Raw genomic sequence first — 19,233 nt, 5'->3', positions numbered from 1 at the left:
TCATTATGAGCTACCATAAGATCACTTAAAATTTTTTAGAATAATTTACGTACACTCGTACTTTTTTACTGCTCTTTCCATATTTACAACATAGTAATTATAAAGAGTATATAAACTGCATCTGATATGCTTATTATATGAGCATAATTTTCCTAGGTTAATGTTTGTAGAAATGGGTAAATATGATGAAAAATTTATCCTTGAATTTACCATTTTTCATTTTGTTTTTACAATTTTTTTATTTTTTTGTTTTTACATTTGTAAATTTTGTTGTTTATTCTTTCCATATGAAACCGTCATTAAAATTTAAATTTTATATTTGAGGTTCATAATATTAAACTCGAATTGAGTTCATTAGAAAACTTAAAAAATGCTTTTTTTAATTAAAAACATTTTATGATGTAGACCTTCCATGAATTGTAACAATATACTTTGTACTTTTTCAAATGTAATTTATTTATAGAAAATTTTATGTGAATGTTATACTCGTACACGAACAATAATTTTGAAATATATATTTATAGAATAAAATGCTAGATCCGTATATAAAATTTTCATTTTAAGTATTCGAAATTATTCCAAGTACAGCGTTTTTGGCAAAAAAAAAACAAAAGTTAAATGAGAATAAATTTTAAAATTTTATATCATATACAGTACGACTCTAAAATTAACGAAAAGTTTTTGCATATACTTGAAAAAGTTCAGCAAGAGGTTCGGTGGATAAAGATTTTAGCAAAAATTATCTTGTCAGTTTTGTTCTATATTCTATTTGCAAGAATTTTTTTCTGAATGTTAATCTGCAATTTAATACGCTTGTATTCGAGTAAGGGGAACATTTGTTAAGACTCCATAAATGATTTTTTTCCCAATTATAAAATATTTTTGCCAGATATTTTGTTTGTACAAAATATTTCTGAGTTTGTTCAAGTCCAGTAATTGTATAACATCTAAACTGTCACTACAATATTAGCAAAATAATATGATTTCCTGGATCAATTCCTGACTATGCCATTTTAAGAGTTTTTATTAGTAATAAAATGTTTTCAAATTAGGGTAAAGAATTTTGAATTTACTCAGAATTGTACAAAAGTATGTAGATACGGTAAAGAATTTCGTATAGTACAAAAACATGCTAAATGTATAAAAGTTCACAGAGTCAGACTGTATATTAGAATTCTTTAAATGATTAATAGAGGAATGAGCATGCTTACGTATAATGTATATGAGTATGACAATATACTTTAATTCTTTTAGAATCTATTTGTGGTGCGATGTATTTTCGTCATCATATTTTTAGGAATGGAGGCCTTTTCTTTTTATGATGATATTAGAAATAAACTTTAGCACGTACAGCCACATGCATATATAGTTATTCTACAAGCATTCATTTACTTTAGTCTATTGTATGTATTCATTATTTCTTATTTTCTTTTACTTCTTTTTAGTTTTTTTTTTTGTTTTCTATTTATATTATTTATGCAAAAAACAAAAAGGAATAATTTACAGTTGGATTAATCCTGCCAGACTTTAGCAATAATGTCGTTTACTATTAATATTTTGAACTGAACTCATCCAACCATAAACTGAGTTTATCTTTTGTGAATAAAATACAAATAGAAAAAATATAGTAAGGTAATTCAATTGTCGGATATCCGAATGTATAGGATACAGTAAAAGGAAACAACAAAATGCAAAAATAACAAAATTTTTTAAATAGAAAAAAAAAAGGAATGTCAACTCAGCAAATACAAAAGGTTTACATATAAAAAATATTTTAGATGATTGCGAATTGTATGTACACAAAATAATAAAATAAATATACAGAAAAGGTAAATGCACATAAATTTCATAAAAACTAATGTATTTTTAAGGTTAAAAACAGTAATTCAAATCGTTGAGATGGATAAGACTTGCAAGTATTTGACAAAAATGTATAAAAATAGAAAATTTAATAAAAAGGACAATAAATTTTTGTCAACAATTTTTCATACAATTAATAAGAAAAACAAACTTCTTTTGATTGATATGCGTCATAGTTTGCTGCTAAAATATCGCATTTTCATCTTAGTTACCTTCCATAATTGTTTAAGAAATTGGTAGTACGTCATTTCGGCCATGTTGTTCAGGAAGAATTACTTAGGTAACCAAGTATACAAAAGTGTATTATGTACGAATTTCTATAAAGAGCATGCATATCTAACACTTGTAGTGCATGTATAGTGTTTTTAAAATCTTAAGACAGTCTATTAGAAAAAACTGTTTTTTATGATAGAGGTGATAAGTGACTCTTCATTAAGACGTGCATGTGTTTAAATTTATAGGTTTGTATTCTTATGTAATAGCATTTCTATACCAGAATTATGAAACAGAATTGCATACAAGGAACCTTGCTTACAAAAATTATATTGTAGCTATTGAAAACCATAAATACGAGTCATAGTTAAGTTTAAATTCTTTACATACGGTTTCGTTATACAGGTGTCGTATAAGTGTTTCTAGTTATTTACATCATAATTGAATTATAATAATAAAAAAATTACTAGAATGATTAGTTTTTAAAATGGGATTAAAATACGTACCTATATTAAAAATATAAAACTATTCATATTCAAACTATAAATATTCAACATTATAGACGAAACTTGCAAGAATACTTTAATATTCGTTTTATCTAAATACATGCTTGTGCCCAAGTATGAACGTAAATATTAAAATGGAAAAAAAATCATGCGCTCCATCAAATCCTTTTTAAAATTATATTATTTAATTGTCATTGCTTTAAGAAAAATGGAGCGGAAATGAAATAGAACTGCATAATTTAAACTAAAATACTATATCTGTTTTGTTTTATTATATTTTTGACTTCAAATGCGTATATTTTACCGCATTGTGTTCAAGTATATATTTCACTTTATTACAAATTTTAAAATTTTATTTCTTGCAAGTATTAAAACTTTAAAATTAAAGTTTTAGATAGAATATTTATGTGAGTATAAACTATGTATACAAGTATTTCCTGCTTTTAACTCTTGAATGATCAAAGGAAAATTAAGTTCTTTTAAGATCATTTATAAAATTTTTAACATAAGAACTTCCTATAATAAAAAATTAACACCATTCAAGTCGTATTTATATCTCTTTCTTTGATTATTGAATAATTCCGTGAATTTATGAAAAATATATCAAATTCATAATTTAATTATAACATGACGTATAACTAGTAGTCAAAACATTTAAATTTTAATTAACTGCTAGTTTTGTAACTTAATTTTCATTTAACTTCGAACTTGTTAATCAAATTAAAAGTTGCTTCAAACTTTATCATGTTTTCTGAACTGAAAGTACTTTAAATAAAATTGTTAAAAGTACAAAAAATAATTTGGTATGGTTAAAAATGATTCAGTTTTCATTCAAAAAAATACTTAGGTTCCAGGAGGAATATTTTCATCAAAGTTTTTCTACCAAGAAAAGAATTTTTCTTAATTTTATAAATTAAAAATTCTAGTATCTCATAAAAAAAAGGAGGAGTGTATGGAGGAATAAAGAAATCTGTAGTTCAAATTTTTACAAAAGACTAAAATATTAATTTGGTGTAAAAAATTTTAAAAACTTTTTTTAAAACTCTTCAAATCAAGAAATGTTAATAAGAAAAATAGTACATGATTTGAGTAAATAGATTTTTTTTTATAAATTATGTTATATAGCCCAATACCAGGTATGCATATGAAGCATTTTATAAAAATATAAATTGAAAAATTCATAAAATTAAATTTAATCTTAATAAAATTGGGTCAAACCAATGGTTTGTAATGTAGCACTTTTCCCTCATGCAAGAGAAAATACTGCATTTAAAAAGAATATATTAATTTAGATAATATTCATGAATACATTTATTAGATTTTAATAAATACATTATTAAATTTACTTTCATTCATATACAAGTATATTTTAGAAAAAACATATTTAAAGAGGCGTTAACGTAATGCTCGTATTTAAGGGTTAATCGCATTAGTTAAAAAAAATAATTATATTTTTATCATTTTATGATATCAAAAAGTTGTAAAAAATAGATTATAGATAACGGTAAATTTTAATGACTATTTTGTTTCTTTAAAGTTCAAGTATGGTATGCCACGGTAGAGAAACTCAGCCGCAGACAGAGTGAAACTAATAACCACTTTTTTGCAAAATTTTTTTGAAAAAGTCATAGACCACAAGTAAAAAATATGCAAAGTACAGTGTACGCAATTTCTAGAGAAAACATTTTTCTGCTTACAATTTGAAAATTATCTAGCATAAGCATTTTTTCTTAGTATTGTTATGTTTTACGAAATTTTTTATTCGTATTGTATTATTCTTTTAAAAATAAAAAGACATACCATTTTCATAAAGTGCTATTAAATTGAAATTATTTTGAAGAAATTGAACAAATTTTTTTAAATCTATTGTACAACATTCTTTTCTTCTTTTTCTTTTCTTTGTTTTGTTTAAAAGTGGATTTAATATTGAAATAGATTAATCTTCCTTTATATGTTTTTTTACCTTTGTCAGAAAATCAATTTAGTACCTAAATTTGCATTAAGGCTTTTGTTTTTACGAGTATGAATCTTTTATATTGTAGTAATCTTTTGTGCTTGGTGCCAATACTATAAAATTTAGAGAATTTTTATTTTTTTAATAATTTTTGTTGATTTTTTTGTTGTAAGAATTTCCTCTTTATTTCTCATGAAATACTCAAGAAACTTTAGCATTGTTGAATGGATCTACAATTTTCCCCACATAGTTTTCACTGTAGTCTTACATTATAAAAATTTAATTTATATATGTAATTTAGAATATATGTAATAAGGGCATTTTATTATCCTTTTTATTTCTATTATCCTTGCAGCCCTACAATAACTCTGTAGTATTTTAAAAATTTATAAATATTTGGGCTTACATATTATAGTTCAAACTTTATTAGCAAATATTCTTCATGGAATTAGAGCATAATGTTGTAGAATTTTGAGATATAGAATTTAAAAACACCAATTGTATATGCATTATAATATAATAAAACAATTTTTCTAGCTACATAATGTGTTTTTAAAAATTACATATATACTCGCATAATTGCTCTAAGAATATTTAATAATACCTATTAAAGTGTCAAATTCATCGATAAAAGCTGTTTGTAACAATGATAGTTTTCGTTTTCTCTTGAATAGTAAACAAAAAGTTTGAAAAGTAAACGAAAATTTGCAGTGATTCAAGATGATGCAAATATTTACCCGTACATGTACGAACGAATTTCGCAGGGTGTTACAAATTTAGCTGTCCATTGAAAAACAGTTGTTTGAATAGTTGTTATACAACTGACAATAATATAGTTATGTTTCGGAAACAGTAAAGCTAAAAGTGTTCAAATTTCTCATAAATGAATGAAGTAACACGGTTACTATTCCAGTAAAATTAGCTTGGGATTGTGTAAGTTCTAATAATAGTAGCCATAAAAATTTAAAAATAATTTGCATTTAACTCATACATTTACAATATGTACGAAACGCAAACCATAAACACTCAACTTCAGTAATACTCGTAGAACCTTTCTGAAAAATGTTTCCATTAAATTTTTCCTTAAGTTTTGAGTAGCTTATTGAAAGCATTCGTACTATAATTTCACAATTGACACGGTTTTCTTTTTGTTTTAAATATTGTTTTAAGAGTAAAATAAATTCAAAAGTATGTTATAAGTACAAGTGTTACCAGTTATAATCTTATTTCCAACTATGTGATGTTATTATAATATTGAATTCAACTTACCTGCAAAAGAAAAGAAAGTGTAATATGTATAATAAAATATCAAAATTTAATAAAAAATATATAATAAAATATTAATCTAACAGAAGTAAAAAATTACTAAAGAAAATCAATAAATGTTCTTTGCAAGTTCGAATTCCAGGGCTATCAACACAAAAAATTTTGCAAGCACAAAAAAAAATAAAGAAAACGCGAATTTTATCATTTTATTTTTGGCCTATGATGATTCGTGATAAAAAAAGTAGTTTGCTACTTTCCTATGGTAGTTTAAAGGCTTTTCCAATACCGCGAGAAATTTTGTCAACAAAATTGCATATTTAGGACTTTGATGAGTCATATTTTTTATGTCATATATTCATAATTATCTTACACGATGCGATGTGGTGGCAATAATTAAAGTTTTTAAGATATTCGGTTGCTCCAGGAAAATTAAAAAATACTGGTAATTAAGAGAAACTGCATTTTATCTCAATTTCTTCTTTTGAAAATTTAATTTTTTCCAGATTATTTATCATTTCTGATTATTTAGGCATTTTTCGCTGAGGCGTATAACATTAATTACCCATACACATAGTAAAAACAAAAGCCAATCAAAAATTTTTTTCAAATTTTATCACATTAAAAAGAACAAAATTTATGTCCTCGTACGTCAGTTAATAATGACATGTGTGTATATGTATTGACATATTATGTACGTAACGTGATTCCTTTTGACAAAACAATTCTTTGTAATGAACAAAGAGATTAAAGATTGAATGTAAAAATATTTATAACTTCGTTTTTATTTTATATTTGATTACGTAATATATATTTTTTTGTATACCACAGGATGGGAAAGAAAATAAAAGTGATAAATACACGAATAAAAGAGATTTTGTTAATCTGCTATCAAACAAAAAAATAATAAAATAATAATAATATTAAAATAAAACCAAAAAAGCGTAAGTACTTTTGAACGTTTTATTTATACAAAATGCTCATTAATGTTTAATACTTAAAGTAATTTTATGAACAAAATAAGAAGGAGCCTTAACAAAAATTAATTTGTCCCATAACGAGATAACCGAACATTATATTATCCTTCGCTTGTTGTCTACAACGGCATAAGGAATATCAGAGTGTAAAAAGAACGATTGTTTCGGAAGAAAAGGAGACCTAGAATCGAAATTATGAAATTTGGGAAAGGGTTAGAAACAAATTTTGTAAATTTGTCTTTGTTTGTAAATTGTAAATCTGACATCCAACAATTGTTTTCTAAGATAGAAGTAATATGTCGTCATAATCTGTCTTTACTAAAAGGTAGAAGTTTCAATGATGCTCACATGAGCCATCAAATTTTATTCACTTATATCTAATTACATAAAGCAATATTTATGTAATATCAGCAGCCCCTATTTAATTTACGTGCATAAAAGTAAAATAATTTCTTCATTACGAAATTAAATAAAAATACGAAAAATATAAGGCGTAAGTATGTTTTCAGTCTGAACATCGAAAAATTGAAAAATTACTTCTATAATAGTAAGTAAGTAATAATACAAATTATTTGCAAATTATTTACATACGTAAATACCGATACAAAGAGAAAGCCTTAATCAATAAGATAATTTAGTTTTGAACGGGAGAACTAAATGTCTTTTCATTAAAACAACATTTCCAAAATAAACTTTTAGATTAAAAACATATTAGTATAATCATAAAAAAGTTTTATTTTATCTAGTATCATTCCAATGTTCTCTGCATTGGATTGGATGTTTCTCTGTTCATGCATACTTAGTTTGAAAAATTGAAATTAAATATTAATATTGCATACGCCTGTATGTATGTAACTGTGAATGAATTAAAAATAATTTTTCATAACCGGTCTTTAATTTAATATAGCACTGCCAGTTAATGCGATTTTACTATATTCGTCGAAACTTAAATTTGAATTTTACAGAGACAAGTTAGAAATACTTAGAATAGGCAAAATAGAAATACTTCTTTAAAAAAATGATAAAAATCTTCTAACAACTAATTTTCAGCTATACATTTAGCAGTTACGTTTTTGGTTCTCTTTGAAGTATTTTTAACAAAATTAGAGTTTGTACCCTTCTTCTATGAGATGTTAAGTAGTAAAAGAGACCAAACTCTTATTGCGGATAAATAAAACGTCTATCACAAAGGCATGCTTTTCAAATTCCTTCAAAAACAAATTACAACAGTAAATATGTTGCTATGTAAAGTCTTTCATAACACACAACATTAACGACAAAAAAACGCCATTACAAAAAAACTCAAAAAATTATTGTGTTTTTTTTTCTATTACCGTCGATGTTATAAAATTACAAACAACGTAAATAAAACAAGTAAAAACGTTTCAGTCGGTATAAACCGATTGAATTATACCCTGCACCTTTCGTTATTGTATAGCAATTACTCGAACCTGTGAAATCATTCTATAGAAATTTAACGGATATGTCTGACCTATAATTGGACATCCGACTGCCAAGTTTCATGAATCTGGCTTTATTATTTTTCCAAATATTTAAAATAAGCTTTTGGAGTTGTATGGCAAGTACCCGAACCTGTCAAGCAATTCCACTAAAACTTCACAAATATATCTGATCTATAATCGGACACACAACTGCCAAGTTTCATGAATCTGACTTTATTATTTTTCCAAATATTAAGAATAAGCTTTTAGACTTGTATGGCAGCTACTTGAACCTGTCAAAGAATTCGACCAAAACTCCACAAATATATCTGGTCTATAATCGGACACACAACTGCCAAGTTTCATGAATCTGACTTTATTATTTTTCCAAATATTTAAAATTAGCTTCTGGAGTTGTATGGCAGCTACCCGAACCTGTCAAGCAATTCCAGTAAAACTTCAGAAATATATTGAGCCTATAATTGGACACATGACTGCCAAGTTTCATGAATCTGACTTTATTATTTAATCGAATATAAAAAATTTGCTGTTGGAGTTGTATGGCAGCCACCCGAACGGGTGCAGCTATCCCATTATAATTTTTAGAGCATGTGTAGAATATAATTGGACACATGTATACAAAATTTTATATTTATAGCTTTATTAGTTTTTGAAATATTTAAAATAAACTCTTTGAGTTGTATGGCAGCTACCCGAACCCGTTGTCCGAATTAGTCCAATAACAATAGGGTTCGTCCTTGGCACAAAAGAAAAAACTTGTGAAAGTTTGGTGTCGATTGCATTATTCGTTTTTGAGTTATCGTGCGATCGGACGGACGGACGGACGGACGGACGGACGGACATGTCTAAATCGACTCAGAATTTTACGCTGAGCAAGAATATATATATATGTCTATACCGCAGATGACTCCTTCAAGTAGTTACAAACTCCATACCAAAGTTAATATACCCTTCACGAAGTGCAGGGTATAATAAAGTTATTTTTAAAAGTTTTACTTTTCTCAACACTTAATTTTTGCTTTCTAAAATTAATGTCTTTAATAATTAAAATTAGGTTGCTAGCCGGGCTATGCACTGAAAGAACGTGACAAAATTAAACTATAATTAAAATTTAAGATATGCTGAACCTAACTAATATGTACATACAATCAAACTGCAGTGTGTATATATCTCAAGCATTTATTGGCCATAAGCAAGATTGAGCGTGAAATACAATGTACATACTGCTAAAATATTTATTGATTAATCTTAATTTACTAATTAATCTTTTAATATACATTATTGTTAATTTTACTAAATTATGGATTGCGATATATCACGAAGAATTTGCTGTAATCACGATTTTAAGCCTAGTAGAAATCGAAATTCATCAACCATTAAAATGAGGTTATACAGGCAATAAATTATTTATTTATCTTTCAATTAAAGATGTGCAAAATTTCATACTAATTTTCATTTTATATAATTAAGAATTCAGGAAACTTATAAAGTACAACGCCACGTGCGTTGTGGTTACTGTTTTGATTTCATTTCATTTGCTTGCACCTTACTCAGAATAATTAAAAAATTAGTTTTGTGAACTTTTTGTTTTATCCAGAGAAAGAGCTTTGAATATTTTGCTCTCATATATTATGTAATTATACGTATACTTTTCTCATATTATAAAAGTCAAGAGTAATTCTTTTTTTAGTTCAACTTGAGAAAACTGGACTACATAGTAATTATCTGCTTATACCTACACAATAGTAATAATAATTTTTTTTCGGATAAATATGTTAATTCATAAAATTCCAATTTGAATTAGAATTCATAAAAACAAAATTATTATAACGTTTGTCTTTATTGTGTACACATATTCTAAACTAATGTGAATAATAGACATTAGTATTCGCATAGATTTAAGGGAAAACTGAAAAAATACTTCAATTAAAATTTGAATAGAATCCAGGACAAAAAAGCAAAAATAAAATAAAGTTGAACGAATAGGAAACAAAAAAGAAAAATAATTAATTTAACTCAGTTACCTACTTATCACAATGAGTAGAAACTTTCTTTCTTTTTTTTCATATTTCAGACCGTTTTTCTTAATTAAATTTAATTTAAGAACCTTAAGAAAGTTCCTTTTTTTTCTAATAATTTTTTTTTGTTTTTTGAGATTCTTTAGAAAGTTGGCAGAGGAAAACCCAGATATTACGACAAACAAAAAAAAAATAAAAAAGGAAAAAAAACTTCGTGATAAAAGTTCTATAATAAGTTTCTTTTGGTCCTCTTCTTCTCTTAACTTTTGTTTTAATATTTGAAGTCAGAAGGACAATGATAACCTCTACAATTTTTTTTTTCTTCTTTGTCTAAATATAAAAGAAATATTATGTACCAAAAAAAAGGGAAAATTTTCAAATAGCCATTAAAATTTCAGAACGATCAAAGAAGTAACAATCACAGCTATGGTGAGGACTTTTTTTTGTATTTGTCGTGTGTTGCGTCGGAATTATTTTAAAAACAAAAATACCAAACTGTATAGAAAATATTGAAATTTATTTAAACGTAAATCAAATTGTGTTTTTCTCTTTTTGTAATTTCGCATTTTATATTAAAATAAATATTTACAATTTCTTTTATATTACTGTCAACAATATTTAATATTTGAAGTTAATTTGAAACTGGATTATTTTAGCTTATAGATAGTATCAGCAGGGGTCTTTCTAGGTGTATGTATACTCGCTTATCTACTCTCAACTAAAATTCCATTTGGGGTGTTCGCACGTTATAAAACACCCTATTCAAAAAACAGAGAATAAATAATTTAGGTTATACATATATGAATTATCTCACAATAAAAATCAGAAGACACAGAATTATTCCTGTACAATGCAATTGGTGTCATATTAAAAGAACTACTATATTGTTACGATAAAGTGACACGAAAATCGTTTTTAATATTGGACATGCATGCATGTATGAACTGTTTTGTTTTGAAAGTGGTATAAGTTCATGTTTTTGTCAATGGGAATATATAATTGTTTTAACGATAAAATGTCTATATCATACCAAAATTGCTGGAAACTCAATAAAATATTAAGTTTAATTTTTACATTTATAACCTTGTGAAATAGAAGAAATTAATTAGATTCTATATGCTTTTAAGTATATAGTTGGACAGACAGACTCTGCTTGAAATTTTATTTTTAAAATTAACTTCTCCTAGAACGGAAACTCATACCCTTAAATATTTTCTATTTTGTTTTAAAACAAAATTTTTTACAGTAATAAAAAAGTAAAAAATAAAAAAGATTAAATTCTTTAACCTTGTCGCAGTATTTATAGGGAATGTATACGCCTGTGTATGTGTTGACAAAGATCTTTTATCTTTATCTTTTATTTTAAATGTCCCTCAATAATTCGACTTACAACCATTCCCTTTGTCTAGCGGTATATGAAACAATGTAAAATATGTACTGTTTAAGGAACCAAAAGGATCATTTAACTGTAAAAGTCGAAACAAATGAAAAAAATTATTTTTGTTTTGTAAATTAAGTTTTTTTTTTGTTTGTTTGTTTGCCTTTTTTTATAGCGTTGGTCACAAGTTTCTTTTTTATTTGAATTCCTTGCTTTTTGTTTTCTTGTTTTGATTTCTTATCCTTCCTTGGGAATTAGAAACAGGAAAGAAAATGCAATGTTTTTTCTTTTACGATTTCTTTTTGTTTTTTATGTAATTTTTTTTACTGAAAATACAAAGTTTTTGGAATGATGAGCTTCAATTACAATTTAAGAAGGAACATTTCAAAAAAATGTATAACAAAACAAAAAATAAACTAAGAAACGAAGGAAAAACAAATCCTGAAAAATACCTATTAAAAATTAATGATTCGTAGAAAATTCGAAATGATTTTTGAAGTGAAGGAAAACAATGGCAAAACTGAAACCCAACACAAAAATGAGTAGAAAAGATTAAAAAAACAACTTTTCTTAGGAATGGTCACAAGGTTAACAAAAAAGATGAGAAAATTCTTTTATTCTTGAAATATTTCTTAAAAATATAATTAAATTTTTTTTTTTGGTTTTTTTGGGAACGTAGCTACTTTTCAAATTATTTATTTTCGAAAATCTTCAAAATGCAAGAATTGCCTTTAAGGAAATATTAAGAGGAGCTTATCGTATTTGCTGCGTAGCTTTTACATGCATATAAAACACTATAGAGCCCTGTTTTTCCTTCAGGTTACCGCTGTATGAAATACGTAGCTTATTACTTGTGAAATGAATTGTGCAATACAATATCATTAATAAATATACTTTATTAAATGCTTTTATGTGGTGAAATTTCAGTAAGATGTTCCGAAAGAAACTCTACTTAATTAAGATCAAGAATGTTTTATTTTGCAATATAAATTATGATGGAATCTGCAATGTTTTAAAAAAAAAACTATCAAGTGTCGCCACTTGAACAAGATTAAGAAATATTGCTCGAATATACAGCATAATAATTACGCATATTTATTCTGTTAAAGGACTTAATTTTTCATTTTTATATGAAATATAAATACCGAATCTTCAATATTATAGTTTAAAAATTTATTCAGGTATATAAAGTAGATATTCCCAAACACTGCGGAGTAATTTAGAGCACCATACTCCTGAAATCCGGACCACAACAATTGTTGTTATATTTGCAGTTACATGCAAAATATTTTCGATTTTCTTTTTAAATTGACAAATTCAAAAAAAATATTTACAGTATAAAAGTCTTAAACAAATTTTTATTATTTTTCGTTACCATGAAAATCGTTTAATAGGCACCGAAAGTAAAACAAGTATTAAATGTACCTACATGAATTTTTGAAAAAGAAGTTTATTGTACGTTCTCTAAATTTTTGTAAATATGAGAACAGTTATTTGAACAATTCGAAATTTAAAAAAAAATTGTAATTTGGTTTTTAATATCTGGTGAAATAATATTTCGCGGTTAAGGTTTTCCAAATGAGTAGTGGGAATAAAAATTTATATTACACGGTTAAACACAAAATTATTATGGAGGAAAAAAAAACTAGAATGCAGTTGAAAAATTTTTGAGTTCTTAAATATTGAAAATAGTTTAATCATTTATTAAGTTGCATAAATTATTGATTACAAAAAATTTGAACATTTCATTTTATTCCGTATGTTTTGGAAGGGGCAGAAAGAATTTTTCCACTTTCAGAGATAGAAAACATGCATAAATTAAAATTGCTTATGTTTCGTATATAAAAATTATTTAACATAACGAATAACAAAAAATTAAGAAGCACAAATAACCAAAACCACAATACCAATTCCTAACATTCTATTTTCCATTGCAAGGAAAGATCTACTAGGGTTAAATTCTAGTAACTTTCAAATTTTAATGAATTTAGCCAATATTGTTTTCTGAATAAATGCATTGAGAACAATATTTCAGACAAAAAATTCTAATGGTAACTTTAAAAAATCAAAATTTCTGTAAACTCGAACATTTGGTTACATTACCAGAGATGTACCTTTTTAGATACTTATATTTATATTAAATCAACCATCACTGTTATATTTTTAAAGAAATAACACAACATTTTTTATGTTGCTGAACACAAAAAATATAAATAAAAAAAACTTCTTTACAGGTTAGAATACTTAAGGTAACAAGAATTCGCGATTTAATGATGCGTATCATATTTAATGACCTGTTTTCTTATACAACAATGAAGAAATATAAAGGGGATTGTACTGTTCCATGCTAAATGATTAACTTCGAACGGTTTCAAGTTTTATCTTATATTGCAAGAGTAGTATAATGCGCTAATAATAGCGTTGTGATACAATGTAAGTTGAAAATAATATTATGTTTATTATGTGATAACATTCTTGATAATGGAAAAGTCTGTGAAAGTAAAGTTTTATTAGGTAACGCAAACCGTTCATTTATTTTAATCATGTTTAAAACTTCGAAAAATTTTATTTAACAAATTTGAAATTAAAATTTTTAAATTATTATTTTACTTATAAGGGAATAAAATTTTTACATTGGCACAATCACACATATATATATAGGCGTATATACGAATAATGTTTAGTCTTGAAGTGAATAACTAACCCCAAACAGTTTAATCTGAATTAAGCAAAAACATTTAACAATATTTCGAGAGTTAAACCTTACGCCTCGAAAAATTAAAAACTTAATAGTATCACTATTTTGAATAAGTGAGAAAAATTATAGAAATTTTATGATCAATAGTGAATAAGTAATTTATCATTTCTCTTTTTTGAATATGGAAAAAAGTTAAGAAACAGCTTTCATACATGCAACTCTTTCTTTTACTCAGAAATGTCCTAAATATATGTACAATTCTTCATCATAGCAAATAAATTGAATCACATAATTGATATCACATAAATTACAAAAGAGCTTAAGTATTCCATAATTTTTCATTCATTCACTGAGGTGGAAAAAAATTTGATTAAAATTCTTACTTTCTATATTAAAGTTCTCATTTTTCCTCAATACTAAATTTAGTTAGAGGGCTTTCTTTTTACTGTTATTAAAACATTTTCAGCATTTTTCACATATGCTTAAAAAAAATTTTAAAACAAAATTGTAATTAAACTCATTTTTTAATATTCTGCTTTAAAAAACATGAAGTAAAAAAAAATAAACAGTTTTTTTATTATATCGTTTTACCCGCAAAAATTGTTGAAAAATTTGCATATTCCTTCTATAATATTATTTACAATTCTTTGTTTAATTCATTCACATTTAGTTTACGAACCGAGAAGCACAAAGAAACTGAAAATTAAAACTGATATTTTTTCAAATTTAGGTAAACCTAAAGAATACGAGTATATGGATGAATGTGAATATGTGAATTCAAAATTACTTCAATTTTCAAACGGCTCTACAATAATTAAAACTAAATCAATGTTAGGCACATAAAAAATGTGTGGTCAATTTACGTGCATTGAATTTAACATGAATAATTTCTAAGGCAAAAACTTATGTTTAGTAAAAGTAATTTTAAGTTAAAAATAATTTTAAGCTGTAGTATAGTATTACCCATAAAATATAATATTATAGGGTACACAATTTACATACGCATTGAAATTTCACTAAATATTTTTATTTTACTAAATAATACTTATTCCATATTAATAAATTTCTGTAATTTATTTTTTTGGAACTATCGGCATTGGTGAAGCATGTGTTTATCATATGGCAAAAATAGAATTTAAGGGCATAAAAAGTTATTCGGCCATATCTCAGCGCATAGTTTTGAAAATTTGCACAAGCAAATAATGTTTCTAAGGCTTTTATGTTTGATAAAAGAAGTTGAAGTTTCTTAACTACTTAAGGTAGTTTTCATACAACTTCATATTTGTTCTCGTTGCAATATTTGTTCTCGTTTTTTATAAAATTTCAATATTTTAATACGTCATATCTTTGATATTTTAGGAATGTCAGAAATACTTTAATTGAAGTTTTCTCTATTTCTAATAAAGCAATTTTAATTGAGTTGTCATTAGGCTGACGAAGGATAATTTAAATAATTATTTACGAGTATAACTAAATTTAATGCAAAAAAAACATTTCAACTGCTAGCAAATTTTTAAGAAAATCCTTTGCTTTGGAAAAAGCAAAGTTTAGTGATGCTTTGCAGTGTTCATATAAAATCGTAATTTTATTTGTTTTTATTCCACTGGAAATTTTTTTATTACCCCCATAAAATTCGTATATCTAATAAGAACTTTCTAAATTACTGAAAGGAAAATAAAAAGTGCAAATAAAAAGAAAGAAAAAACTAAAGTAAATTACTAGCCATCATAAAGTTTGCGAAACAAAGAAACCAAAGGGAAAAAATTCTTAAATGTTATTTGTCTCTTAATCCATTCTAATCAATTACGTCATTCTGTTCAATATATTATTATAATGATATCGATTGCCAATTAATTAACTGTATTTTAGTCTTTACTTTTATTTAATTTTTTTTTTTGTTTTTTATAATCTTTTTTGTGTGTGTATTGATATTGTCTGTGTATGATTATTGAATATGTAGATATGATGGTACTTTATACTTATATTTTATAAGATAAAAAGGGCCCTTCGATCATTAGTTACACAACATAAGGCTTCATTGTAACAAACACATTACGATGAATTATCAAAAGTAAAATAAAAAAACAAGGACAAAAGTACAAAAACTTTTTATTTCGTGCTCTTTTGTAATGAGAAAAAGAAAAAATTATATCAAGAACAGGATAACAATAGGTGCTATTATAAATAGCTCTAATATATCGTAAATGTTCTTATATTAGATCTCTAAGAACGCTTATTTATCAAGTCATTAGTTTTGACTTAACTTAAGCTCCTAATAATTTACAAAAGAATAAAACAAAACAAAAAAATAAAAAAAACAGAAAAGATAAAATAAAAAGCGCATAAAATATGTATGTATAAATGTACATGTAGGAAATTAATTTTAATAAGGACCTGGCCAGGGAAAACAAATAGTACATTATATAATATAAAAATAAATCTATAACAATATATTATTATATGTATTATTTATTAAACTGAACAGGGGTAAACTAAGAAGGAAAGACTATTTATATATGAGAAGAAGGAGAGAAATCCAGGATCCTTAAACATATTTATTCATAACATCCTATATTAAATATAAACATACTTAATAACAAAAGCATATATCCCCATACATACATTATATGTATAATTATATCAAATATCCTATTTAATTCAAACATGTATGTACGTACGTAGGTATACATAATTTTTCTGCAAAAAATGAGAAAAATATAAAAAAAAACCATTATAGTTAATATTATATAAGATTTTCTGAAAATTGATAATAATATGTACTCCTGAGTCTACTTAAATTTGAAAGACGAAAATGCTTTAAAGAGGTTATTAGAGCAGAAGTTGGACATGGTTGGTGGTATTTTTTATTCCTTTGTCATGCGGTTTTTACATATATTTCATCTTAATTTATTTCTATGTATTATTATGTATATATGTACATACACAGCTAATATATACTCACACAATATAATCCTCATTATAATCATATTTGCATGTACATTATGTATTTACAATTATTTATGTAATATTGTGTAGTACATTAGATAGTTCTGTATATGTAGATTTATTTCAATGCACTGTTAAACTACGTAGATAATTACCATCTAATAAGATCCAGAGAAATAATACAAATTGAAGTAATTTTATAGCAAGACATGCTGGTAATTTCATTATTCAATACAAAGTATAACGTATGAGGTTTTATTTACATAATAATCTATAATTAAATATGTATATGTTTATATAAATAAATAAAGACAAGGTATATAAAATTTATTTTCTAGATTATAGTTAAAAAAATTCGAAAAAAAAATCTTTTTAACCTTAAAGTAAATACATGAGTTTAGATTATATGTGTATTGTAATGCAAGAATTATAACCAGACATTATGTAATAATTAGTAAATATTTAAAGTATAAGTATACATAAAAGGATTATGTTTGTGCATAACGATTTTCCATTACAGAGATATACTAAATTTCTATCCAAATGTAAAATATGGAAATTAGGGGTGTATTTTAATAAAAATACATAGAATCTGCTTCTGCAGAATAATTTTAAGTTACTAGTAGGCATAAAAAACATATAAACAGAAATTATTGGTTTAATTCCTTCCAGAAACAACCCTTCGACGATAACTTTTTTATACAGGTTGGTCAAACAAAAAAAAATTCTTCATACTACTGTAAAATAGATGAATGACATAATCCAAGTGACGAGCCAGGGCAGAAAAATTAAAAAATTAAGTCAACATTAGATTGATATAGACGTGACGTGACTGTGGTCTAAGGGCGACCAAATCTAATTATATTTCTTCCTATAGTTATTTACTGAAAGGGAAATACAATGTGAGATAATATAGGTAACTACAAAAGGGTAGGAGTTTTACCAAACTAATAAAATTTTAAATAGACGAATAAACGAATGATTTTAGATTTTTTCTGAAAATCTCTGAACATAAAATTGAAATGTTATGAAACCACAAAAACAAATATTTTACATGAATTTGCATATCTTACATAACTCAGTGTGTGTAACTAGTTTTCGTATGAAATTAACATTTTAACATAAATTATCAAAATCATGCCTCTGTAGCTCAGTTGGTAGAGCGTCCGCCTAGAAAGCGGTAGGTCACTGGTTCGAGTCCAGTTCGAGGAGAAAAATTTTTTGAATGAATAATTTTTCTGCCTTTAACTCGTTCCTTTGATTACGTCATCCATCTGTTCTGCAGTTGCATGAAGAAATTTCCATTAAGATAAATTAGTAGTGTAATAGACACATTCTTATTGATTCCGCAACTATAATGTTGTATTAGTAAAATTCATAATATAGTCAACGTTAACTTTTTTTGAACTTTTTAAGTTCCTTAGACTGAAATTGCTTTTAAAATTTTTTTTGTATTCTATAATTCTATTGGCCAAATTTTTATTTATGTTCTTATCTCAATTGGGTTATTCAATTGCAAAACTATTCAATTTGAATACCATTTTAAAAATTAAAAATAACTCAATTTTCATGAAATAGTTTTTATATTTAAATATTCAACTGTTGGGGTTTATATTTATTTGATTTCTTATAAAATCAATTTCTTTCAGTCTAGTATTGAGTTCCAATAAGAGATTTTTTTATACATATGAAATGAAAAAAAATTTAAAATCAAACAAGTAAAGGAAAATATAAATTTTTTACCTTTTGGAAGTAAATAAAGCTACTAAATAATTTTTTTTTATTCTTTAACAGCAAACCAAAATTTAGTGTAAGGAATTGGTTAAAACATGGCTAACTAAACATTAAATGGTAGTTTGTATGTTATACATAACTAAATGTTCACATAAAAATATAAGAATACGGAAAAAACTTTTTATGTAGCACAATTTTTTCCAAAATGCTGCAGAAAACTATA

General features: G+C 25.3%; 1 protein-coding gene across 1 annotated transcript in view; it reads right to left on the bottom strand.

Moving 5' to 3' along the window:
* Window positions 1–5,745: 5,745 nt before the first annotated feature.
* LOC129618639 (putative uncharacterized protein DDB_G0282129) overlaps window positions 5,746–19,233 on the bottom strand; it is a 171,449-nt gene continuing 157,961 nt past the window's right edge. The window contains exon 4 of the mRNA XM_055533502.1: window positions 5,746–5,802. The gene's annotated coding sequence lies outside the window, so the exon portion shown is untranslated. The remainder of the gene's footprint in view (window positions 5,803–19,233) is intronic.

This window comes from Condylostylus longicornis, unplaced genomic scaffold (genome assembly GCF_029603195.1).
Source record: "Condylostylus longicornis isolate FDR11 unplaced genomic scaffold, ASM2960319v2 ptg000010l, whole genome shotgun sequence".
Taxonomy (NCBI): domain Eukaryota; kingdom Metazoa; phylum Arthropoda; class Insecta; order Diptera; family Dolichopodidae; genus Condylostylus; species Condylostylus longicornis.
This window is presented reverse-complemented; position numbering and strand designations above follow the sequence as displayed.